Consider the following 9,805-nt stretch of genomic DNA (forward strand, 5'->3'; position numbering starts at 1 on the left):
TTGTATCCTCACGTTAGACATTACAACTCTATACTTGGTCATCCTGTATATCTACTGTCATCTATATTGTGACCTAAATGCCCCAGCAATTCCAGTTGCTTTACTTTTTGAAAAATTTCTCTGTTGCTTAGGTTGGTGTGTGTGTGTGTGTGTGTGTGTGTGTGTGTGTGTGTGGTTTTACAAGGATCAGAAAGCAACATTTTACTTCATTTAGATTACATCTTTTAGGTCATTGTAATTTGTGGCTAATGGGAGAAATCTCTTGCTATTTTAAGGATGAAACAGAAAATTATATTTGTGCATGTGCCACAGTTGGCTTATTAGTCTGTAGTTGAACACATAACTTTCATTTATATCTTGCCTGTTGTGAATAATGTGAATAACAGTGAACTACAGATATATTTACGAGTTACCCAGAGAGAACTAATCATATGATTGGTGGGTCAGATGATATTTCAACTTTGCATTTCTTTAGAAAACTGCATACTACTTTCTACAATGAGAATACTAACCTGTATGTTGACCAAGAGTGTAGAAATTTTCCTTTTCTCTACACTCTCACCAACATTATTACCTTTTAAGTTTTTTTTAAAGGCATGTTTTTGCTATGTGCAGTATCCCAGGCTGGCCTTAAGCTCAAATCCTCTTACTCCACTTCCCATATGCTTGGAATTACAAGCCTTTACCACCACACCAAGTTCCTTCGAATATTTTTAAGAGTTATAATAGTTATGTAGTAGTATCATAGTAATTTTGAATTGCATTTCTCTAATGACTTCTGTTCACACAGCATTAAGCCAGCATAGAATTGATATTAAACACAACTTTGTAAAGCCACTAGTGATTTTCAGGGCATATTGGAAAACATGTCTATTCAGAGGTTTTATCGATTTTTAATCAAGTTCCTTGTTAATCTCATCTTTAATCTCTCTATACAAAATCAATAATACATTCCAGGTAGTAGAAAGGAAAAAATTGAGCAACACCTAACATTTTTCAATTTTCAATAACATGATATTGCTTACACCATTTTTGCTTATGCTTGAGACTATATAACTCAATTTAGTGAAGCCTTTTACAAGGCTCTATGTATTTAGTTTATTTTACTCTGATTGCTTTTTCCAAAGCCTGCGTGTCTAATTTTCCTTGGTTTCTTTCAGTCTCATGTAGTTCAGATTTCAAACTGAAGAATAAATTGAAAGAAGCAACCAAAAAAGTAGAGTTCCTCTCATCTGATGATGCCTCTACAAGAATGAAGGAAGAGTTCATCCTGCTAAGGACCTATGATAGGTTATCAAAAAGAGAATTCATTCTTCTAGGTCTTCCCTTTCTTTGCAATTTAACTTAAATGATGAAAAACACAATATACTTCTTAGTTACTTTTAGGCTTTATCAGTTTTGAACATTTTCATATGGACCTCAGCTCAGTCTACAATTCCTTCATTATTCTGACCCTGATAGTTTAGCACTATCAAGACATAAGCAGTTTGATTTACAGCATGAGAAGTTATCCACCTGGCTTCCTTGGAAGCAGAGCATAGTCAATAGATAACATTACTTCTGGTGGCTTACTACATCTAATGCTTTCTGTAATACATATCACATTCTGTTTAGTATTAAAAAAAACTGCTGGCTAAACTCAAAGTTCATTCGTAGTTTATGTTAAGTATTTCACAAGTTTTATGTCTCTTAGTTCTTAAGAAAACATTTGCTATGATTCTAATGTTATTACTATTTTAGAGTTGAGAAAAATTGTAATTAAAGGCACTAAGTTCATGGCCCAAAGACACACATTGAGGAAGGAAATGAGTCAAAGTTTCCAAAAACCTTTCAGCAATACAAAAACGGTAGGTGAAATCTCTCCATTCTCTTACACTCTCAATTCAATATTCATATTGTCCAATAAATAATAGCATAGCAATTATTGCCCATAGTAATTGTTTTCTGTCACATTTTGTCTTCAACACAGATTGTGTTGGTGACATTGGGTTATCGTGCACAGAGCTGAGCTTATAAATTGAGGTCCAAAGAGAGGAAAATTTCTTCTGTCCCACAGTTCCAGTATCCTTTTAAAAGAAAGTACTAAAACTTTTAAATATCATCACTTACTCTCTTTTAAGAATCCCAACATGAAATAAATTCACATATAATCACTCCAAAATGCTTTAAAAGTAGGAAATGATAAAACATGCCCCCCGTGAAGTAAATTTTCTTCTACTTTTAAAATTATTCTGAAAGCCTTGTGATGGTGGGTCACACCTGTAATCCTGTTTATTCTGCATATCTACTCAGGACCCTGAGAATTATGGATAAGAGTTGGAAGCCAATCAGGGCAAAAAATCCTAAGATTATTTTTCAAAAATTTAAATAAACTAGCAAAGGTCCAGGAATGGAGATGTAGCTCATATAGTAGCTCACCAATCTAGAGAGGAAAGGCCTAGCAAGACCATGAAGCCCTGAGTTAAAACTCTGAAGCACACCAACATGCAGGCATGCACAAACACACACACACACACACACACACACACACACACACACACACACACATACACACACACACACTCTAAACATCCTTGGGTCAGTCTTTTCCATTAATTTCTTTTTTTTTGTTTGTGTGTGTGTGTGTGTGTGTGTGTGTGTGTGTGTGTGTGTGTGTGTTTAATTGTGAAAATACTGTACAGAGGGGTTACAATTACATGTGCAAGATAATGAGTACATTTCTTATCAAGTATTGTAGCCTCCTCCTTTGTTTCCCCTTCCCATCCCTTCCCAGCCTCCCTCCGGCCCCCCACCCAATCCTCCCCCCCATTAATTTCTTTGTTAACAATATTATATGGGTAAAATAAAATAAACTTTTCCATCTCAGAACATTTTTTAATGTTTTTATTGTAAAAATACTGTATAGCCGGGTTAAAGTTACATGAGCAAGGATATGAGTGCATTTCTTATCAAGCACTGTTAACTCCTCCTTTGTTTTTCCTCTACCATCCCTTCCCCTCCACCTCCACAAGCACACTTTTCATCTCCACACCCCCACACCCCCCAACATATTGTGTTGTGCATCTCATTGTTACAATGGCTCAACTTTTATATCTATTTAAGCATTTTGATTTTTCCCTTTCCTTTCCCAAATTAGAGAAGTGTATATACAGGATGTAGGTGCACCAACATTAAATCCAGTGAAAACTGGGGTTACACTGTGGGGGAGGACCATATAAAAAACAAAAACTAAACACATCGTACATGATAAATATGTTAGTAACAACAGTAAGAAAGAATAAAAAAAAACACTACTGTCCTTATCTTGGGGTTCATTTAGCTTAACATCATCTTATCTAGTAATATGCATATAGCTTTTGATCTTTTCTGCTTATCCCAGTTTTCTGCTTATATTATTTATTGCAAGTAAGGGATACCTTGGGGCATATGTTTCTTTGGACTTGGCTTACTTCAGTAAATATAATTTTTTTTCCAAGTCTTTCCATTCCCTAACAATTTGGGCGATGCCATTCTTTCTGATGGAGGCATAGAATTCCAATATATATATATATGTATATATATATATATATGTATATATATACATATACATATACTATATACATATATATGTATATATGTATATATACACATTCCAATCTATATTTATATTTATGTATATAAATATACATATATAAATATATATATACATATATACAAATATATATACATATGTATGTATGTGTAGATAGAAAGAAACATACATACATACATATATACATACACACACACACACACACAAAATTTTCTTGATTCATTCATTTACTGAGGGGCATCGGGGTTGGTTCCATATCTTAGCTATGGTAAATAATGCTACAATAAACATAGCTCTGCTGGTAGTTATAGTATGGTCTTGTTTGATCATTTTTGTGAATGCCCAAAAGTGGGATTGCTGGGTCCTTTTGAGGAACCGCCATACTTCTTTCCAAGTGGTTGAACAAGTTTTCATGCCCACCAAGAATGGAGTAGGTTCCCTTCTGTCCACATCCCCTCCAGCATCTGTTGTTGTAATAATGTGGAAATCTTCATCAATTTGCATGTCATCCTTGCGTAGGGGTCATGCTAATCTTCTCTATATTTTTCCAATTTTAGTGTATGTGCTGCCAAACTGAGCACAGAACATTTTGGAATTGATTTTTCTAAAGTAGATAATTCAACAAAAAATAAGTTCAAAAGACGTCGTGAAATTTTAGAACCATATATTTCTTAAATAAGCACACATTTAAGAATAAAGTCAAGTTAGATATGTCAAAAACAAAATAATTCCAGATATTTGTTGTTCAAGTGATGTGTAAGGATAGAAATTCATTATTCTATACATGGCATCTGTCATAATGAGCACTGTAGCAAGTGCTAAGTTTTGTTAAAAGTTTTATTGTTTTAAATATGTTTAATATTTGGCATTTGCTTATATATGCCAAAATTAAGACTGTTCGGCAGGTCATAAAACTTTTCCATAAAGTATTTAAGATTTATGGTAGCAGACATATACTACTAAGTATGAACATTTCAGAGTTTTTAGAAACTTTACTATGAGAAGTTACAAAATCTGTGTAAAGAAACAGTGAAGAGTTACGATTTTAACTACACAGTTTCGGTTAAAACTTGAGGGCTTCCTTTTCATGTTAGTGAGGAACAAATGATGATATAAGCCATATACAAATGATGAGATGAGCCATAAAGAAAGAGTAACCTTAGTGGGTAACTTTGAAGGCTACTCATAGCCTACAAAACTCTTGTGAACATCATAATCTTAGTCAGTTTTAAATGTACAGGAATATGAGTAAATAGTAAAATCTAATATGTAAAACACTTCAAAAACTGGAAACACTGGTGTTTGGTTTTTATTTTATTAACCATTAATATTTAATTATTAGTTTTTTTTATTTGTAGCATTGTTTTCCTTTTTGTAATAGAATACAACTTTTCATAACTCATCATCAGGAGGTACTTTGAGAATGTTACTGGGATGTCCACACCATTTTTTATAGGTTCATGTGAATGTAAAAAGAGAAAAATTAGAAACAAAATATTGATTTAAAATTTTCTAAAGTAGAAATATGAATCAGAAGTGTTGATCAATGTCTACACCTAAAATCTTAGTCCTAGACTGAAGCAGTGTCTTTACAGAATTGAGGCTACAAATGTGAGAGCTGTGTTTTGTTTAGTTTTTTGGTTTGGTTTTTGTTTTTGTGGGGCTTGAACTCTGGAACCTGAGTGCTGTCCCTCAGCTTTTCAGCTCAAAGATGGTGCTACCACTTGAGCCACTGCACCACTTTTGTCTTTTTCTTCTTATATATTGCTGACGAATCAAACCCAGGACCTCATGCATGCAAGGCAAACACTCTACCACTGAGCGACCTTCCCAGCTCCTGAAAGACTGTGCTTTAAGAAATAATCTAAACAATATTTGCTTTCTGCTTTGGGTTATATAATGAAATATATGAATATCTTTTTATATTTTTGTCATTTTTATACTTCTTTTTACTGTGAAATACTGTACAGAGGAGTAACAATTACATGGGTAAGATATAATGAGCACATTTCTTATCAAGCATTGTAGCCTCCTCATTTGTTTCCCCTTCCCATCCCTTCGTGTCCTCCCCACTGTCCCCCCAACCAAAGGTGTAAAGTTCTTTTTTCGACATAAAGTATTGTACATCTCATTGTTGAAATGGGTCCTCCTGTATCTCTGTTTTAAGGATTTGTTTTTTTTCCCTTCCCCTCCACATACACCAACTTCATATATAGTGAAACCAGGGGTTATACCATAGGGGAGGGACATACAAAGCAATAAAGACATAATTTTATAAATATGTTAGAATCAATCACATGAAAGATCTCTCTCTCTCTCTTTTGTCAGGTGTGGTGCTTGAGCTCTAGGCCTGGCAGCTGTCCCTGAGCAATTCAGCTCAAGGCTCATGCTCTACCACTTGAGCCATAGCTCCACTTGTAGTTTTTTGGTGTTTTTTTTTTTTTTATTGTGATGAAGTGATTACAAAGTTTCCCAATTTTCACGGTATTTTGGGATGATGATGCTCATTTAAAGTCACAAACTCATTCTAACTTTCCTAGAGCAAATTGTCTATCACGGTCTGTAACATATAATGGTGTACACATATACACCATACATGTGATCAGCAGCATGGGGTTATTTAATAGTGGTTCGACCAGAGGAGTGGAAGTTCTTTGTTTCTTTCTTTCTTAAGTCCTTCTGCGCGGGTGATCTGCAGGCAGCCCCCTTTGTCTCTGGGACTCCAGCAGCCCCTGCTGGACTTGTTCAACACCAGTAAGCATTGGGGGAGGAGTCTTCGCACTTCTCTGTTATGAAGTTCTTTTTCTCTCTTTCTTTTTTGTTATTTTCCACCTCCTGTGTTTCTATGGGTGTTCATCTTTTTGTTTTTGTCGGTCTCTTAGGGAGATTAAGCTTAGGAACTCGAACTCTCTTTTTGGTTGGGGAAAGCTGTGGCGTTTCCCTACTGACCCATTGCCATCTTGGTCCCCCCTCCCATTTTCATACTTCTAAATTTATACTAACTTCAGCCACTTTATCCTTTTCAAAGTCATGAAATAGCTCTGAGAATTTGCTTCTGTGAAGTTTGTTTTTGCATTTATTTCTTCTGCTCTCTATCCATTCCCTACTCTCCAGTTAGAATAATTTCAAATAGTAAAAATGAAAAAAGAGAAAAAAATCATGGTGAAAAAATAGATGTAGAAAATTCACTGGATTTTTCTGACTACTTCAACCAATGTGAACTATTGGGGAAAACATGTACACCTCATTCCCACTGGTACTCAAAGTCTCTAGTTAGGCAATTCTGATGAAGACAAGGAACTAGATGAAAAAGTGAGGAATGGTATCATTTACTAGAAAAAATGGAGAAGTATCCAAGCAAATTTCTTCATTGGGCTGTTGAAAATAATCGGCTTACTACAGTGCAGGGACTACTTTCCAAAAAGGCCACTCATGTGAATACTAGGGATGATGATGATTATAGCTCTCTTCATCAGGAAGCCTACAGTGGACACTTAGACATTGTCCATGAGTTGTTGGCTCAAGGCAGTTGTTCATGCAATAACTGTGAATGGCTGGACACCCCTGCATAGTGCTTATATGTGGAATAATACCAGAGTGGCTTCTTTCTTACTTCATCATGATGCAGATACCAATGCCCAAACTTAAGAACTCTTGACAACTTTGTATCTTGCTGCTGGGAATAGAAATAACAAAGGTATGCGGGATCTCTTTCTATTGAAATATTATATCAAACCAGGTCAAGAACAACTTGGAAGAAGCTGCATTTGATATTGCCAAAAGGAAAAGTATGTATCACTACCTCTTTGAAGTTGTGGAAGGCTGCAAATATTTTTCTCCTAAGTCATAATGGTATGGTTAAGTTTCTTAAATTTCAAAAATGCCAATCCAACTTTGTGTCCGTACAAAATATTTTCACACAAAAAGCCACATTAATATCTTACTTCAAAAATTCATGGATTCCAGGCTATTCTTCCAAGTGAATTTCCGGACTTTGATGTCAAAATGTATTCAAGATTTGTTTGTATACATCAATAATGATGTCTGCAGAGTTTGTGATTTTTATAATCAGAAATAATTTTAACTTATCTGTTGAAATGAGTAATACAGAAACTAAAGATATTTCTATTTCTTGTCTGAAAAAGGATATTTTAATGTAATCTGTATTCTTTTTGTATAATATCCATAATCTATTTCATTCTCTCCTAGATATAATACTTTTAATTCTACATTTTTTCATAATATATAGGTTCATTAATAAATGTGTCATTTCAGATAGCATTCCATATAGAAACAGTTTAAGATTCCTTTTTTTTCCCTAGGTCCTTATAGTATTTTATTTCTTTGGGATAAAATGAAAATGTTATCTAATTTCAAATGTTTTGTAAAGGTTATGCTATGTAAAGGCTTTTCTAAGGTGATGATTTAATACACTGATGTCAAACTAACTTTCAATTCAATGAATTACATGTATCGTTACAACTGTATTTTTGTAATCAATTTTTAATAACTGTTTTTCATTTCTTGCATCTGAAGAATGAAAAATATGGAATATTACACAAATTTTCATATCATCCTTGTGCAAGTGCCATGTTAATCTTTGTATTGTAATTTGGGTAGACGTGCTGTTGAAGCATTTAGTATCCTCTAAATTTAAGTAGCTAATGATGCAATCTTTATACAGGCATATATCCTTGGTTGACTATTTGTAACTAGGAAACCTTATTGTTCCTAAAAATGCTATTGATATTACTTCTCTAAAATTCTGTGTATATTGGAAAAAAAAACTTATATTGTTTGGTAGATTGCTCACATTTGCAATTTTTTTGTTAATGAGTATTTTAAGTATTTTTCATTTTAGATTTCATCATACTTTGAAGAATTTAAAGCTAGGTCCAAAGGTGATGGCTTTTCAAGTACTTATTTTTCAGCTGAGTTAGTTTGTGGAGCTAATGGATTCAAAGTAAGCCTTGCTTAAGAGATACTTCTAAAGTTCTGCAGCTTAAAAATTCCTAAATGAGATCTTATTGGCACAAATGTCTACCTGACCCTTTATCTTTCTTCCATTTATGAAAGACGAACCAGAATATCTTACCCTGACAGCATAGATTTTCTTACTGGAACAAAATTAATCTTAATTACATGGGATTATAGTGACAGGAACAGTTCAGATAGAAATGTTTAGACTAGAAGGTATTTTATCAAAATATAATTGGTTATTATACCTAATATTTCAAAAGTATCTAAAGCCAAGAAGGTGAAAAAATTGTTCATATGCATGATTAACTAATGTTCTGGCCCGTCTACCATCCAACCAGGCAGCAATTAACACTACTGCCTTTCTATCACCAAATGTTTTCAGAGTTACAAGAGAAGTCTATATGTCTCTCCTCGATATTAGGCCTAAAATTGTTAATGTTTTAATCAAAGAGTTTCCTCTTGCCACTAGGCTGTAAATCTTCAAATGGTAAAGCTTTAGGTCCAACTCTACCAAACACTGAGGTAGAGATAATGAAATAATACTTTAAATACTTTAAATAATTTGATACTCTAACCACAACAGAATATTGCAAAACGTGTGCCTTTTGCTTGCATATAGTTATACATTTTATATTTATATGTGTTGATATTTTATTTCACACAGTGAAACTTACTAGAATTAATTGATAATTTGACAAATAAATAGCTATTTATTCCAATAAATAGTATTGGAATACAAATAATTAGGTTTACAATACATATTAGAAATAAAAATATCAATGCAATATCTTTGGTATAAACTTGTGATACATTCTAAGTGTTCTTGGTCTTCTGAATTCACATTGCAAAAAAAAAAAAAAGTTTTCCTCTAATCTATTAGGGATTTTACGCTGCTACTCTGTTTATTGTTTTAACTCACTGGTCCCAAACTGATTTTCTCCATACTTCTGAAGCATTCGTAATGATTATACCCAAATTTTGCTGATATGATGTTTACAAGGTATTATTCTTCTTCAGGACCCAAGGGTCCTAGGATCCCAGGTCCCAGTTATCCACATCATCAGATAACAAGGGCAAGATTTCTCACCTAGGCCCATGCAACATGCCAACAGAAAGTAATTGAAAATCCATCTCAATTTCTCATTTCCTATAGTATTTCGGGACCCCAATTCCTTACAGCACAGGAATTAGCAGTAAGCAATTGTGAAATGCAAGACAACTTAAAATGAAAGATGAGATCACAATATCTGAGAG

The 9,805-nt window shown here is 33.9% G+C and overlaps 1 non-coding gene and 1 pseudogene across 1 annotated transcript; both read right to left on the reverse strand.

Moving 5' to 3' along the window:
- Nucleotides 1-4,045: 4,045 nt before the first annotated feature.
- LOC138807258 (U6 spliceosomal RNA) lies at nucleotides 4,046-4,152 on the reverse strand. Its single transcript, XR_011366109.1, has one exon. It is a non-coding gene; the product is annotated as a U6 spliceosomal RNA (small nuclear RNA).
- A 3,959-nt stretch (nucleotides 4,153-8,111) lies between these two features.
- LOC138807253 (U6 spliceosomal RNA) lies at nucleotides 8,112-8,208 on the reverse strand (annotated as a pseudogene).
- Nucleotides 8,209-9,805: the final 1,597 nt, after the last annotated feature.

This window comes from Dipodomys merriami, unplaced genomic scaffold (assembly GCF_024711535.1).
Source record: "Dipodomys merriami isolate MVZ:Mamm:240054 unplaced genomic scaffold, mDipMer1.0.p SCAF_419, whole genome shotgun sequence".
Taxonomy (NCBI): domain Eukaryota; kingdom Metazoa; phylum Chordata; class Mammalia; order Rodentia; family Heteromyidae; genus Dipodomys; species Dipodomys merriami.